At 43.3% G+C, this 17,338-nt stretch overlaps 1 protein-coding gene and 1 long non-coding RNA gene across 2 annotated transcripts in view; one reads left to right on the forward strand and one right to left on the reverse strand.

Moving 5' to 3' along the window:
• Positions 1 to 9,096, reverse strand: part of GOLM1 (golgi membrane protein 1) — a 52,097-nt gene extending 43,001 nt beyond the window's left edge. The window contains exon 1 of the mRNA XM_090274242.1: positions 8,950 to 9,096. The gene's annotated coding sequence lies outside the window, so the exon portion shown is untranslated. The remainder of the gene's footprint in view (positions 1 to 8,949) is intronic.
• Positions 9,097 to 9,139: 43 nt separating this feature from the next.
• Positions 9,140 to 11,001, forward strand: LOC150013265 (uncharacterized). The gene is made up of 2 exons (XR_016510555.1): positions 9,140 to 9,201; positions 10,700 to 11,001. It is a non-coding gene; the product is annotated as an uncharacterized LOC150013265 (long non-coding RNA).
• Positions 11,002 to 17,338: the final 6,337 nt, after the last annotated feature.

Consider the following 17,338-nt stretch of genomic DNA (forward strand, 5'->3'; position numbering starts at 1 on the left):
CAAACACTATAAACACTCTCCTTTCCCCCACCTTAAATTCAATATATGTGCACTGAGGGGGTGATGAAAGTGGGAGGGAGATACACTGCGTCAGATATATTAATATGCTTCAGACTGTGTTTGTCTATTTGATTACAGGCATCTGAACATACTTAAAAAAAACAATTAACTTAAACCAACTATACTCTTGAAACCCCAGGCTTCCCTGCGGGTGAAAGTAGTGTGTTTCTGCATTGACAGTCTTGATAAATGGAAAAAATCACAAAAACACTGCAGATTCTTTCTTACTGGCTTAATTTTTAAAATGTGACCTACTGGTTAAAATTATTGGTGGCTGATAAGACAACATTTTCTATAAGAGAACACAGACCTCTAATTACTTTTTTAAAAAAGAAAAAGCACCTAAAAATGGGGAACCCGACAAATGCATCAGCCCTTTGACCCTCCTACTTAAATACTTTTTCTTTTCATTTCCTTATTTTCACATAGCGGTTTTTAATCATATGGGCAAATATATTTGAGCAATCAAATCAGATTAGCTTGTCTGGCCCACGTAGTCACTGCGGAACAATGCAGGGGCCTCAACGTCCAAGCAGTGGGGGAGCTGCACCTTTATTCCGTCTCAGGAAGTAGCATCACCTGGATATCAGATTGGCTTACTGCCAGAGAGCTGGAGGAGCAGAGTAGGGAGTTCAGAAATCAGGGCATGAGCAAACAGACCTGGAATACTCCAGCCCAGTGCTGGGGGCAGTGAAGGACTCAGCCATTGACATTTTCTTGAGGGTTTAAAAACATTCCACCTGGTCTCAAGAATGTCAGGTGAGCAAACTGAGGCCCACAGGCCAGAGTTGGCCTGTTGTGTAAATCCAGTTCTACTGAACACAGCCTTGCTCACCCTTTTAAGTATCGCCTGCAGCTGCTTTCTGGCTGCAAGGCAGAGTTCAACAGTTGAGACATCGCTCTCATAGGGTTATTGTGGGGATGGAACCAGATAAAATATTTATTACCTGGCCCTTTAGTTTGTCAACTCCTGCTCCAAACCACGAGGGATTTGAAATAACCAACTCCATCTGTTCTCCTTAAACTGCTTTCAAAACTTACTAGGAAGTACATAGAATCTCCTCTCACTTCCCAAATCCACAAGTATATTATATATATATGTTCTTCCCAATTCTGGAAGCTGATAGTTTATAAAGAAAAGACTTCAACAGTATGGTGACTACAGTTAATAATAATACTGTAACGCATGTTTGAAAGTTGCTGAGATCTTAAGAGTTCTCATCACAAGAAAAACCCTTTATAACTGTATATGGTGACAGATCTGTTGTGATCATTTCACAATATACACACATACAACTACTGAATCATTACATGGGAAACTAACGTTAGATGTCAATTACACCTCAATAAAAATTTTTAACTTTAAAAATTAATGTGCATTAATGTCATGTAGTAAAAATACCAAAAAGAGAGACAGATGAGTTACAATGAATGAGAGGAACCAAATTCCATCCTGTTTTTTCCAGCACTTGGAATTTACTGAAGAAAAACCACCTCCCACATGCATACCAAGACTACACCTTGGCAGGAGCGCCCAAATTTTCTCTCTAGTTCAAGAGTGGACAAAATGCAGCCCAAGGACTTAATCCTCCCAGCCACCTATAGAAACAGGTGCTTTCTGCACACAGAAAAGCCCGTGAGCTTATTTTTCTTTTCTTTTTTTTTAATCCTCACCCAAGGTCATGCTCACTGATTCTAGAAAGAGGGGAACGGAGGAGGAGAAAGAGGGAAAGAAACACTGATGTGAGAGAGGAACATTGATAGGTTGCCTCCCATACACCCCAACTGATGACTGAACCCGCAACCCAGGCACTGACACTGACCGAGAATGGAAACCACAACCCTTCAGTTTACAGAATGACGCTCCAACCGAACAAGCCACAGTGGCCAGGGCAGAGCTTAGTTTTTAAATGGGTGAAAAAAAAAATCAAAAGAATAATTCTTGATGGTACATGAAAAGTACATGAAATTAAAACTTCTGTTTCCACAAATAGTTTTGTTAGAACACAACCGTGCACACTCATCTACTCATTGTCTGTGGCTGTCAGACCACGAGAACTGAGTAGCTGTGACACAGCCGGTATGACCTGCAGAACCTAAAATGCATCACCTAGCCCCTTACAGAAAAGCGTTGCCAGCCTCTGCTGTAGCCCGTGATTCTCCAAGTGTGGCCAACAGCATGAGCATCACCTGGGGATGTTAGACATGCACATTTTCTGGCCCATTCCAGTCCTACCAAGTCACAGACTCGGGGTGGGGCCCAGCCAGCTGTGTTTAAAGTGCTGCAGGTGATCCTGATGCAGGACAAGCCTAAGAACCACTATCCTCTCTAGCCTACCCTGGACAAGTCTGACAGTGACCTTTGTTCTGGCTGCACTCATTTATTTTCCAGAAGCAGAAAGGCATGTGAGAGGGATGTTTAACCTTTGAGGAAATATTTGTACTTCCCTACTGTTCAAGGGTTGAGTTTTGTATGTTATGCCCCTCCGCCTGCCCCCCTCCACACACACCCAGCTGTTTTTTGGCCTTTGGTTTTACGTATTCTTCTGTTGTCTCCCATCTCCCATCTGTGCCACAAACATTTTTCCCAAATCTTATCTACTACTGCCTGCCCCAGAGAAACAATGTTTCCATTTACTTCTCTATGAAGTAAAGAATGACCTAAAATGGACTCCATTTGAAGTAACTTCTTAGTCTGAGGTTCTTTTCTCCTTTGAGGGGATCACAAAGTCACTGTATGTATGTGGATAAAGGTATTTGTTATTTAATCAGAATGAAATGTCACTAAGTCCAGAGCAACAGTTTATACAGGACCCTCCCCCTCACTGACATAGGAAAAAATGGGGAGACCCTAGCAGGGTAACTCAGTTGGTTAGAGTGACATCCCAATACGCCAAGGTTGTGGGTTCGATCCCTGGTTAGGGCATATAGAAGATTCAACCAATGAATGCATAAGTGGAGGCCCTGGCTGCTGTGGTTCAGTGGATTGAGCATCGGCCTGCAAGCCAAGTGTCGCTGGTTCGATTCCCAGTCAAGGCACATGACTAGATTGCAGGTCAGGTCCCCAGTTGGGGGCGCGAGTGAGAGGCAACCACACAGTGATGTTTCTCTCCCTCTCTTTCTCCTTTCCCCTCTCTCTAAAAAAATAATTTAAATAAATAAATAAGTGGAACAACAAATCAATGTTATTTTCTTCTCTCTCTCTTCCTCTCTCTCTAAAAATAAATATTAAAAAATAGGAAAAGTTAAGGAATAATCCATTAGATATAAATGAGAACAAGATCTGATGGGCTAGACTCTCCAGTTCTGACAGCACTGAAACCAGAGAACTATAGTTAATTTTTTTATAAATCTCTCATTAGTTTATAATTTTTTCTCTTCTAAAAATGTGTCAAGGCAATACTTTTAAAAACTGATCATTGCCAATGAGTCATCTTTAAACTTCCAGCCCAAATGAGCCTCAAAAGACTGCAGCCCTGGCCAATATCATACAAAGTAGAAGAACCATCCAGCTGAGCCCAGACAACCCACAGACCCTTGAGCAATAAAAAATAAAAATAACAAAGTGATGGTTTTAAGTTTAGAGGTGATTTGTTATAGATTAATAGTCAAAATATAAACAGTCAAGTGAAAAAAGTTCCAAAATACTAATTATCACATGATCCCATTTTTGCTGAAAAAATTTAAAAAACACACTCAATAAACGAACATATAGCAAATGTTTATAAGGATGGATACATACAAGGTATGTTGAAAGCAGAAAATATAGAGGAGAGGAAGATAAGAAATGAAGCTTTCGTTTTTTTACTTTATACAATATTTTTCTCCTCAATAAGCATATTTTTAATACAAAAGCCCAACAGTAGCAATAAAAAAATTAAGATGTAAGGAAGACATACATTGGTAATACAGTAGTCCCTCTCTATATCACGGTTCACTTATTGCAGCCTCACTGTATCTTGGGATTTCTTAAAATATTATATTTAATAATCACGGATTTTTTGCTATATCGCAGGATTTTGCAGTACTGTATACGTATGTCATTAAAGTTACGTGCGTTTAAGAGTGTAGAATATGTTTAAGAACATAAGTAGTGTATATAAAAGTGTGGAAAAGGTTAGTAAGGGAGTGGAAAAGGTTAATAAGGGACTGGGAACAGTTTATAAGTGTGTGGGAAGGGTTTATAAAGCCTCAAAATATATATAAATACTAAAATGAATGTAAGGTTCCTACTTCGCAGATTTTCACCTATCATGGGGGGGGGGGTGTCTAGAACATAATACCCGCGATAAGCAAGGGAATACTGTATTATCAAGTTTTAAAGCTGTATTTCTAGCATTCCCAGGTTAAATCATGGTATTTTATAGCTTCCCCTACAACAAAACTATTATACCACAGGTATATTCACGAAGTAGGGGAGAAAAAGTGAACTCATTCAAACATATCCTAAAGCTCTCTTCTGTGCTGGAACCCAGTACTGGAGACACCAAGGTGACAAAGGATCTCACCCTCATGTGACACAGAGAAGACCCAGGTCCCCATCTAGACTTGGGCAGGTAAACAAGAGGAGATGTAGTGCCATGTAAGGACCCATTTCTAACTAGGTGCTGGGCAGTGATTCATCTTCTCCCAGGCCTCTGGAATCATCTGTAAAGGAATAACCTTGGTGTCTGTCTCCTATGGCCGGTGTGAAAATTAAATGCAAGCATTTACTTGCCACCAAGTAATTACTTAACTGAAAGGAATTATTGTGGTATTACATGAGATTTTTTTAAAGATTGTATTTATTTATTTTTAGAGAGAGGGGAAGGGAAGAAAGAAAGGAAGAGAAACATCGACTTGTTGCCTCTCATACGCCCCCATCCAGGGCCCGCAACCCAGTTATGTGCCCCAACTGGGAATCGAACTCACAATCTTTTGGTTAGCAGGCCAGCACTCAATTCACTGAGCCACACCAGCCAGGGTGTTACATGACTTTTTTATTCTTAATTTATTCATTTTTAGAAACGGGGAGAGATTAATTGTACCTGTCTTCATGAGGTTCTTCTGATGATCAAATGAAAGAATTATCTGAGGCTAAAGTAAGAAACCAGCTATCTACAGAAGAGTTCATGCATCCCACAGAGTGCAGAAGATGCTCCACAGAGCTGGGGAAGGGAATCTCAGAAGTTGCATTTATTTTTTTATCCAAAAAGTGGTATAGCAACTATGTTTTAGTGATATAACTATTACATATAGTAAGTATATATTATAGATATACTAATTATGCTAATTAATTTAGTATAAAATACTAATTTTATTATACTATCGTAAAATTCTGTCCAGGGTTACACATCACCACCCTTCTGAAGTGCCTTCAGGACTTGCAAAGTGAGGTGGATTGATATATTATAACCAAACTAAACATTACAGAGGATATGAAGTTTTAAGATTCCCATAAAAGGCACAAAGTAGTTATACTAATAAACACAAGCCCAGGCAAACACAAGCCCGGTTTTGCACGTTTCTACCCCTATAAGTCAGCTTTGCATGAACCACACCAAAGTAAAAACCTATCCTCTGGCCCTGACCAGTGTGGCTCAGTTTGTTGGGCGTTGTCCTGCAAACAAAAGGTCACCACCAGTTTGATTCCTGGTAAGGGTACATTCCTAGGCTGCAGATTTGACTCCCTGGTCTGGGTGTGTTAAGAGAGGTACCTGATAGGCATTTCTCTCCCTCTCTTTCTCCCTTCCTTCCCCTCTCTAAAAACAAATAAATAAAAGTCTTTTTTTTAAGAAACACTAATCTGATAGAGAAAACAGATTGACAGCTGTCAGAAAGGAGGCGGGTTGAGGCGCTGGGTGGAAAAGGTGAAGGAATTAAGAGAGAAAAAAAAACCTCACAGACAATAGTATGTTCATCACTAGAGGGAAAGGTGGGGCGGGGAGGTAGAAGAGGGTAAAGGGGGGTATAAATGGTAAAGGAAGGAGACTGGACTTGGGGTGGTGAACACACAATACACATGAAACCTACATAATTTTATTAACCAATGCCACCCCAATAAATTCAATTTAAAAAAAGAACAAACTATGATTGGATCAGAAACAGGCAAAATATATTCTAAATTCAAGGAGTATCTGAAATAGTTTTACTTCCACTGTTATTAACAATGAATCCAGCCCTAAGTGTAAACTGGGTCTTGAGATACAAGATAACAATAGAACATGGGGAGAGCTAAAAAGTTATTTCATTGATATATAATTAACATATAACATTGTATAAGTTTTAGGTGCTTAATTTTTTTTTTTTGCTATTGATAATGACCAGAAAAAAAAAAAACTGGAAGCCAAAGCGAGTTTCAAAATATATCACTGTAACCATTTTATATAGTATTTTTACATATATTTTCTTCCTGTCAGGCATTAATCAGTCTTCAAAAGCCTTAGCTGGGGTAAGTATTATTAATACAGCCCTGAAAAGTTTGAAAGAAAAATAAGATTAAAATGTAAAAATCTGAAAATCTGAGAAGGCATGCCTATTTTTTTTTTTTTTTTTTTTATTCCTGAAAGTGTAGGGAAATTTGTGTGTGAAGCAAAGTAGACTCTTGGAGTTTAGGAAACACTTATTTAACTTCAAGCCAAGTCTCTCTTCCAATGATATCTCATCAGTAACTTGAAAGTCTACAAAACAACCACAATCAAATAACTTTTTTGGGGTAGCCTAGCAAATGAAATACCATTCACACTTTCCTAAGGCGAAAGCAAAAGCATATCAAGAACATTTCTTCTACTTTTGCAAATGTTTTTTAAAACTTTAACAAAGTTTTCTTTTGGGGGGGAGGAGAAACTGTTTACAAAAAAAGCATTCTTTTTCTTACTCCATTTATGGATACTATCTCCCATGTTAAGTCATTGAAAAAGAAATTTACCTCTTCCTAAAGCAACTTATTTTTTAAAGATAAACATAACAACATTAACACAACTGGAATGAAAGCCCAGTGCTCAGGGGCTCTCATCCCTCATCACAGCCTCCCTTCCCTCCCTCCCTCCTGGCCCCTGCACGCAGTTTTATAAGGGGGTGGGGGGAGGGCTTCCGGGACCACGTGGGCTTCAAGCTCCCTTTCACTAAAGCCCCTGCCCAGGAGCCTTACATCCCTGCTCATCACAGCCTGCTTGGTGACACTCACCCTCCCCACCCCTCCCTGCAGAGGCAGTTTCCTCGGGCTCTGCCCAGCTAGCCTGTGTGCTTCAGATGCAGAAACCCAGCCTGCACATTCCCAGAACTGTCAGTAAGGTTCAGCAACGCCCTCCATGCTGGCGAAGGGGGTCAACCATCCCTCACTGTTGTTTTTGCCTCAACCCTGAAAAAATGTGTAAATGAAAAATCTTTGCATCCCACCATCAAAAACTGGGCCAGCAGCTAGAACGCAGAAGGCATCCTTAGCTCCTAGTAGCAACGTCTCTGCTAACGGACCCCTCCCTCACCCCCCGCACTCCTTCCTCTCATCCTTGGTCTTTCATTTTTGAGCAAAACTGATGAAACAAATGGATCACCTTGCCATAGGAGAACAAAATACGTCTTGAAGAGCTAACCTTTCCCTTTAAACATCTTAAAAATTCAGTGTCTTTTAAACCACTGACACTTTAAAAACTGTTCTGGCCTAAGAAGAGTAAGTGTTAGGAAGTTATGGTTTGTATTTACAAGTAAAATTATTCTCCCCCATAGCATGAGCTTAGTTGTATCTCTAATGACACAGGAAGACCTAGGAAGCCCTAGGAAACCAAACGGACCTCCAGGAGATTACAGTGCTTCCCAGGTCTCATGCTCCCAGTAATTCAGAAATACTAAAACTGCCTAAATTTGAGTCCATCTGATTGCAATAAGCCAAACACAGAGTCACTCTGGAGCTGTTAAATATTTCATAAGGCTATTGGGCATCTTGATAATCCACCCCCAGGAATGTCCCTCAACATTCGCATAATCTCAGGCTGTATGCCCTTGGAGACCCCAACCAGACAAAGGAAATCTCAGAAGGCGGTGAAAGCCACACAAGTTTGTTAAGGCAAATTTAGAAATGGGACATCTGAAAATGTCTAGGATTATCATGAATTCTGAATATAATGACTCTTAAATTCCGCTAAAAAGATCATTCATCAGAATAGGTATTTTTCCCATTTTGTTTTACCAACCAAAATAGCCATTAAAACTCTTAACCTGGATGTGAAATAATAAAAGAGTATATAAACCCAGGAACCTCTTTTTACAGAAGAGCAAAAGTTTTGTAGATCCTTCACCACTGCCAATGGTGGAAAATATGGGAAAGGACCTGGATGGAGCATCCCTGAAAAGGGATCCACATGGGCTCCAGCAGAGCGGTCCGAGGACCCGGCCCCCAGCTCCCGGTCACCTGCCAGGACGCGAGTGCGCCGGGCGTTGGGAGGTGGAGAGAAGACGAGAAAGGAGGTGAGCGGCGCGACCAGTCCTCCCTCCCTGCTCTCGTGCCCATCACGCCCATAGAACTGGCACCGGTGCGACTTTGGGGACGCACGCTTTTGACTCTGGATGCCACCGCGCGTGACCAAGCTAAGAACAAAAAGAAAGGCCCCGCATCGTCCCAGACTGGCCTCCGCAGGCAGGGAATCCTCGCACGGCCTCTCGGCGCCGGGGGACGGAGCCCAGCGGGTCTGGGCGACCCCGAGGCGAAGGCTCGGGCGCGGAAATGTACAGAGCAGGGGCCGAGCCGACTCCAGGAACAGGCTTCAGCCGGGGCGTAAGCCGGGCGGTGTCTTCCCGGACCGGCACAGAGTCCCTGGGAGCGAACCCCAGGCTGAGAAAGGAGGAAGAGAGCGAAGGCAGCCAGGGCGCAGGGTAACGACAGGACGCGCCGGAGAACTAATGGCATTCACTCACCTCCTGCTGCGGCTCTGCTGGCCGCTTGGCGCTGTAAGCCTGGCTCCCAGGCCACGCGGCTGCTCTTCAGCTGCCGCCGGCCGCGCGCTCCGCTCTGGTCGCGCCGTGCGCCCAGCGCCGCAGCGTCTTCGTCCTCCGCGGTGGCGAGTCCCCGCCCCTCGGCAGCGCCCGCGGCGCGGGAGGAGGCGGCGCCGCAAGCGCAGGGAGATGAGGTGCGTGCTGCCGGGATCGCGCCACAACGCCGGCTCCAAGGTACAGAAGCCCGTCCCGCAGCCGCCTTTCGGAGGGAGCAGGAAAAAAAACATTGCTGGCCCCCCTCCTTGCCGCCGTACATCACCTCTTCTCGGCCAAGTCCACCGGGCGTTCGTTCGGGACACAGCTCCGTAGCAGACATTGAGCGGTCGGGACGCTTCTTAGGGAGGCGCATAGGTGGGAAGTGGCAGCGGAGCCAGGGGACCTGGAAAGACGGTTTCCCCCCCCCCACCCTGTGGCCACCAAGGAATTTTCCGGAAATCAGAGCCAACCACGCTCTGCGCCACGCACCTTGCCACACTCAAGACTCCTTCAGTGGTCCAGGCCCAAAGTGCCCAGAGTAGGGGAGCCAATGAAAAACAGAAATTGGGGGGGGGGCCTATACTCACGAAATTGTCTATTTGTCTGTTTGTTTTAGAGACAGAGGAAAGTGTGGAGAAAGAGAGATTGGAAATTGTCTATTTTTAAACGGCACACTCCTTCCCTGTTGGCCATAATCTCCGCCCCCGCTCCCCCCCCCACCCCCCGCGACTGTTATCGCTCAGGCCTTAGTTTGGGGGGCTATGACACTCCGATTGGTGGCAGACGAAATGAAGGTTGCTGGGCGCCTGGAAGTTTGGAAAGCACTGTTAGGACATACCTCCATGAGTGGATGCTACAAAACTAATATCTTACAGGGTTCCTACACCAGAAAAGCCTACAGCGATTGCTCTTACCCCTGACTGCACTGGCCAGAGGTTAGAATTATCTGGGAGCTTTTAGAGTATTCAGAGGCCACCTCTGGAGTTCTGAGTCTAAACGCTGGTATTTTTGTTTGTGTAAAGCTTTCCAAGCAATTCTAACATTTGGACGGGACTAAGAAAAGTTCTCATAGGATTATCTCTTTTGGAACCTACCTAGACCTGGTGTCTGGGGCAGGAACCCCTTCCTCTCACCCCTCCCAAATCCCAACAACAGAAAAAATAATCAGCGAAATATACAAACTCCTAAGGGAATGCTTACAGCCAACATTGTTTTCAACCTGAACAAAGACTCACCTTGAAAAAGGTGGCCAAGATAATTTACTACCACCTGACGCTGGATCTCCTTAAATGCCACAAAATACCTTTATGAGCTAAAATCTGCTGAACTAAATTATGGGCTGACAGTAATGACCCTTTGGAGTCATGTTCTACCATATTCCAAAGCAATATTTTCACTTCTTAGTGTTAGACTCTTACCTGGTCAGACCAAGGTTCAAAAGCGGAAGGTGTGTTAGACATCAGCCCTGCTTTCCAATGACTTGATTTGTATCACTTTGCTCTGATCTTCTAGTAACCTTAACTGACCACATGCAGGGGTGGGAGTGATGGGGGACTCAAATGTTCGAAAATTTTAGTTTCAGTAACAGCTAATAAGCTTAGTAAAAAATTATGTAAAAAGCTATTGTTTCAGGAAGTGGAGGTATGACCCACCTTGACTCCAGGAAACCATAAGCTCTTCCACCTTTGTGCCTCAGGGGGACTGCAAGCAACCAAGATGGTACCTGAGTCATTGCACTCCAGAGTGAAATGACCACCCCCAGGACACAAAGACCAACGCCCAGGACAGGAAGACTCACAGCCCAGGACACAGATGAAGGAATGCTGCAGCTTTTATCTGATTAACCTTTTTCCTGCATTCCAAACCCTTTACCTACACTTTTCTTCTCCTTATAAAAAGGGCTTGTTTATAATGGAATGTAAGACAGTCTGTTAGGGTACAAACCCTCAGTCTTCTCAGATTGCGGACCATCTGAATAAAGCACCCATGAAGATTCAATCCCTGTCTCTGCTTATTGGGTCTGGTAGATGACAGGCAGCATGGACACCAGCTTTTCCAGTTTCAGAGACAGATACAGTAAATTCCCTTTATTGTTCCTTTTGGCTCTCCTGGTTATGTTGTACCTTCTTAGACTGGTAGACCATAACTTTCATCCTATTTGCCTCTAAGTAGGTCTCCATTAATAACCTCTCGTTTATCAGCAACTAGTCAGTAGTGACTACACCAGTGATTCTTTTTATGGAACAAGTCCATATGTCTAAGTATTAAGGCAGCTGGCTGAATTAACTACATCTTCAGTGAAAAGGAAGCAGTCCTTTTCAAGTTGCATGAGAACCTTTACTACAGAATTTGGATTTTTTATTTTTTAGTGAGTTTAGAGAGAGGAAGGAAGGGGGGGGCATCTATTGTGTTGTTCCACTTATTTATGAACTCAGTTGATTCTTGTTTGTGCCCTGACCAGGAATTGAACCTGCAACCTTGGTATATCAGGACGATGCTCTAACCAACTGAGCTACCTGTCCAGGGTCTCAGAATATGGAATTTTTAAGATGAAGTTTAAAAATGTTTATATATATAACATATATAAATATATCGTCGTCGGCAGCCGTCCGTCTCGAGAGACGATGGTGTAGCTTCCCAAGAGTCTATCTGCACCGCCGAGAATGGTCGTGCAGTCCGACTCGGGAGCGACACGGCATCTGTCCTCTCCCGTGTTGAATCGACATCCTGCGATGATGCTGGAGTGTCCTCTCCAGTGAAGCTGAAGCTACAGAGCCTGGGCAGGGTGATATGGAGGGCCTGCTGCTGCCCATGCAGCAGACCCCCCCTCTCTTCGCAGCCGAAGCGTCCAAGGGAAAGACGGAGTCAATACAGCTTGGCTTCAGGTGCGCTGCAGGAGTTGCCGGTGTTGACTACAACGTCAAACCGCCTTAGGGGGACTTCCGGCCAAGATGGAGGCTTAGACGGACGCGCTAGGTCTCCCTCTACAACTAGAGAGGAATACAACTACTTCAAAACAAAGGATAACTAGAAATTCCAGAAAATAAAACTACACGGAAGCCCAACATATGAAGTTATAAACCAGCGGCGCTCTTTGGGCAGGTAGGACGAGCGAAAGGGGGCGGTGCTGTTTGCGGTCGCACCTGGGACAGCGGCGGGGAGAACAACCCCGGCTGCAGTCGAACCCCCGGCAGCTCGCGACCCCAACGCTGGGGAAAGCAGCCACCATATCGCCTTGAACAGTGAGGCCCAGGGGGGCGGGAGGACGGATCCCGGTCTCCTAGCGGAATAACTGTGTGAATCCATCTTGGACCCCCGCCCCCACACAAAGCGCCACAGGGCTGCGAAATAGGTCGTGGACAGGCACCGGTCGCTGGATTGTGACGACAAAGCACCACGGCACAACAAGAAAGGCTGCTGAACGGCGCCGGTCGCTGGGTCATTACGAGTACACAGGCACTGCCCCCTACAGCCGGCCCAAGAAAACAAAACGCATCTGTCAAAATGAGGCAGACAACTATAGAAATCCCGGTGGCACAGCTCACCAGGCAACAGATGTAGAACCTGACAGATGAACAGATAAGAAACCTGTCAGATGCTCAGTTCTGGGCCATTGTTATCAGGTGGCTTACAGAATTCACAAAAGATCTGGAAAAAGATGAGAAAGAAGCGAAAAACACTCATAACGAAAGGAACAAAACCACATACGAGACAGATGGTGACGAAATAAAATCCAGAGTTCATCTCAACAAACCGGAATATGGAGAAGGAACAAGCAGTCAACCAGTGCAGAGAGAGGAAATGGGAAGCAACGATGAGAGGATCAGAAACCTCTGGGACAGCTATTAAAGACCCAACATAAGAATCATTGGTTTGCCAGAGAGCGAGGAAGATGAACTAGAACTTGAAAAATTGAGTGAAAATATAATAAAGGAGAACTTCCCAGACTTGGGGAAGGAAATAGACTTACAGGTCCAGGAAGCACAGAGAGTTCCAAAAAAACTGGACCCAGGGAGAACCACTCCAAGACACATTATAATCAAAATGTCAAAAATTAAAGATAAAGAGAGAATCTTAAAAGCAGCAAGAGAGAAGAAAAGAATTATGTACAAAGGGGTCCCAATTAGACTATCAGCTGACTTCTCAAGGGAGACCCTGCAGGCAAGAAGGGACTGGCAAGAAATATTCAAAGTAATGAAAATCCAAAACCTACAACCACGAATACTCTATCCAGCGAAATTGTCATTCAGAATAGAAGGACAGAGAAAGTGTTTCCAGGACAAAATAAAACTGAAAGAGTTCATTAGATCCAAACCACTGTTATATGAGATGTTAAAGGGACTGGTTTAGAAAAAGGAGGATCAAGACAATGAAATCTAAAATGAAAACTGCATCACAAGAAACAACAGAAGCTAGGGAATTGAAACAAAGGCAAACTAAACAGGCAACGAGAGTGGAAAAAGAACTTTAGGTACGGGGAACATATTGGGGGGAGGTCAACAGGGAAGGGGAATGGGGAGAGGGAGGGAGATGATATAGGAATTAAGGATCATGGTAGGAGGGAATGGAATAGACAGAGAGAGGTTGAGAAGAACTGTATGCACAACTAATGGACATGATCTAAAAGGGGGGGACAACTGGAGGGAGGGGGGCCACCGGGTGGAGGGGAGCAGAGGGAAGGGAAATTGGCACAAATGTAATATTATAATCAATAAAACACATTAAAAAAAAAAAAAAAAAAAAAAAAAAACCGCCTTAGGGACTCCGGCTCCGGATTTTCTGTCGGGGTTTACTCCCTTAGCCTTTCCCCTGAAGAGGTATGCCGCAAGGCAGCGGAGGTTTTTTGGAGTCAGAGTTTTCCTTCTCTGTATAAATATATATTGCATATATAAATATTAGATTAATGTTCCATATAAAGTTTTCTATTCCCGCAAGGCTTCTAACCCAGAATATTTAGCATAATCAGTTGCTGGCCCTAAAAATTCAATTGGACAGATTTTGATTAAGTGATGTACAAGGGGCTGTGGTGGTTGGTGGCAGTGGGGAGCCATGTTTTGCCTGTTCAGTTGTTGCGGCTACATAAGCGAGACTGAACACTCCAGAGCGGTGGAATAAAGCAAAGTTTATTAGCTGGCTGTTGGGCAGAGAACTTGTCTCAAACAGAGCTCCGACAGACCTGGGATTTTTAGGCTGGGGCTTATATAGGATCTGACTTTCTCTAGTGAGAAGCAGCTTGTTGGGGAGGGGAGTGGCAGGACAGGGCTGCAGGAGTGTCAAACAGAAATAAAGTTCTCAGGGCCAGAAGTTTGCAGGGCCAAAAGTTTGCAGGGCCATAAAATTATTTCCAGCGGCAGCATAGCTCTCCAGCCAGGGATGAATTCTCTGAGAAGCAATTTATCTTCCAAGGGCTATTACAGAGACAGAGGTGTCCAAAAACAAACCCCATAGAGGGCTCTCCGGGCTGCTTTAAGAGGCTCTCGCCATGTGGTTTTGAGAAGGAGAGGAGATCCACATGGTTTGCAGGAAGAAGGCAGTTTACAAGGAGGCTGAGAATCCAGGTGGTCCTGCATTGAGAGCTGGAGGGCACCACAGCGCAGAAAGGACCTCCCCAATCAGATCTGAGTGATTGGCAGCTACTGGTAAAGCTGAACTGTGCCTAGGAAGTTGGGAAACGACTTTTCTAAGACTGACCTGGTTTGGTAGGGGGAGGCAGAACTATGTGTTTGTGGATATTTTAAAGAACATAAGACTTAACAGCAGAAATCCACAAATAATCAATCTATTTAACTGTTAAATAAACTTCTTTTTCTTTTCACTAAACTCTAGTACTGAGAGTTGTAATTCTCTCGGCGGGCAATCAGGCCCCTAACTAAATGGCCTGTGGGTTCTGTTTCAATCAGAGCAGCCCAGAGGTTCTGTTACAGGGCTAGATATCCTGTAAAGTATAACTTTCACAAATGTTATAAACAAGACACAAGCAAATGGAAGGTGATAGAGGCTGAGGTCTTTTTAGCTTGTAAATCACCAGTTGCTACTACACTCCTCCCTACATTCCTCTCTCCAAGGCTTTTTAGCAAGTCCTTGCTACTTCTTACAAAGAACATCTGAAGCCCCTACATATTTACATATTTAGCAAACCTCTGCAACTTTTTACAGAGAATAGCTGATGCCTCTGCACAGTGTCTGCTCCCTCACTTGCTAATGGCACCTGTTTTTCAAATAGGAACCTCCTTCCTACTCTTCAAGGGATACAGCCTTGCCTTGATAGAACTGTCAATCAAGGTGATGTCCTCTCTAGCTCAAGGCGGGTTAGGTGGGGTAGGGGTTGTAGAATCTTATATTAGTTTTCTATTTGCTGTCCTACCAATTTATCACAAATTTAATGAGTTAAAAACAACACAGTTTTATAGGTCAGAAATCTCAATGGTTGCATTCCATCCTGGAATCTCTAGGGAAGACCCATTTCCTTGTCTTTTCCAACCTCTAGAGCAGTGGTTCTCAACCTGTGGGTTGCGACCCCTTTGGGGGTCGAATGACCCTTTCACAGGGGTCGCTTAAGACCATCGGAAAACACATATATAATTACATATTGTTTTTGTGATTAATCACTATGCTTTAATTATGTTCAATTTGTAACAATGAAAATACATCCTGCGTATCAGATATTTACATTACGATTCATAACAGTAGCAAAATTATAGTTATGAAGTAGCAACAAAAATAATTTTATGGTTGGGGGTCACCACAACATGAGGAACTGTGTTAAAGGGTCATGGCATTAGGAAGGTTGAGAACCACTGATCTAGAGTCTACCTGTTTTTCTCAGCTGTGACCCTCTTCTTTTATCTCCCAAATCAGTAACAGCTTTCTAATCCATTAATATAGACACATCTCTCAGCTCCAGCTGGGAAAGGTTCTCCACTTCTAAGGACCCTAAGGATTATATTGGTCCCACTCAAGTAATTCAAGATAATCTCTTCACTTCAAGATCCTTAATTTAATCACATCTGCAAAGGTCCTTTTGCCTTGAAAGGTAACATTTTCAGGTTCCAAGCATTAAGACATGAATGTCTTGGAGGGCCATTCATGCCTTAATGACCACTAACCTATCTACCTAGGCTGGTTCATTATACTATGTTCCTAGAAGGAACAAAGTGAGGACCAAGGACTGAAAAGTATTGATGTGCACCTACCTCCATGATGGCTCTCCCATCATTCTTGGCACATAGACCTATAGGCCTGACTCTCCAGTTTATCCTTCAATTCTTAGAATTTTTTCAAAGGCTAGAACTTGCTAGAATTAAATGTAAGACATCATACAGCAGTATCAGTGTGGTATCAGAACACTTGGTTGTAGACAACAGGAAAAGCCTCTATCAATCTTAAGAAAAAAGGCAATTGATTAAAGATGTCAGTGTCTTACAGAATCAATGGTGAGAGTCAGTGTAATTCTACTGATTTCCAATCAATTTGGAAAATCTAGGCAACAAAAGTCACTGCAAAAATGACACAGCAGAAAGAGTGAGTGTAGTACGTATATCTGCCACATTCTGCTGCAGCTTTAAGAAACAAGACCTTCAACTGATCCCTCCCAACACTTGCTCAAGCTACAAAGTATCAGGAAGGAGCTTCTGTCTGGAGGAATTTGATTCCTCCCTCAGGCTAGTAGGGACAACCCCTCTGGTTTCTCTAGGGGGATATGGGCACCAATTTTCATCAAGGCTAGCACCATGGGACACTACCCCAGGAAGGCAGGCAAAAAAACTAGCAAACATCCCCCACAAATATTCTAAGAGAAATTTAGAGAGCTATAGGGGAGACAGAAGTCATATATCCTTAGGAAAATCAGGAAAGTCGATTTGGAAAATTGCTATAGAACAGGGCTGTCGTATAGGAATAGAATTCATGCCATGTATGTAATTTAAAATTTTCTAGTAGCCACATTAAAAAAGAAGTAAAAAAGAAACAAGTGAAGTAATTTTAATTTATTTTACTTAACCCACTCTATCCAATATATTATCATGTCAACATGTAATTAATGTAATAAAATATTAATGAGACATTTACACGCACTAAAGTATTTAATGAAAAATTTTACAGTCTCAATTATTTTAATTTAAATAGAATTCAAAATTTAGTTTCTTCTTAGCACCAGCCACATTTCAGGTGCTCAATGGCCCCATGTGGCTACTAGCTACCATATTGGACAAGGCAAGCCTAGAAGGGCGTATCAGTTTGGGTCCACTCAGAAGAGGGCAAGTTTAATATAAAGAATCATTAACTATAGCAGGGTTACACTAATGGGAGTGTGACTCACAAGAAGCACAGAGAACTT

This window comes from Furipterus horrens, unplaced genomic scaffold (genome assembly GCF_987537825.1).
Source record: "Furipterus horrens unplaced genomic scaffold, mFurHor1.1.pri manual_scaffold_4, whole genome shotgun sequence".
Lineage (NCBI taxonomy): Eukaryota > Metazoa > Chordata > Mammalia > Chiroptera > Furipteridae > Furipterus > Furipterus horrens.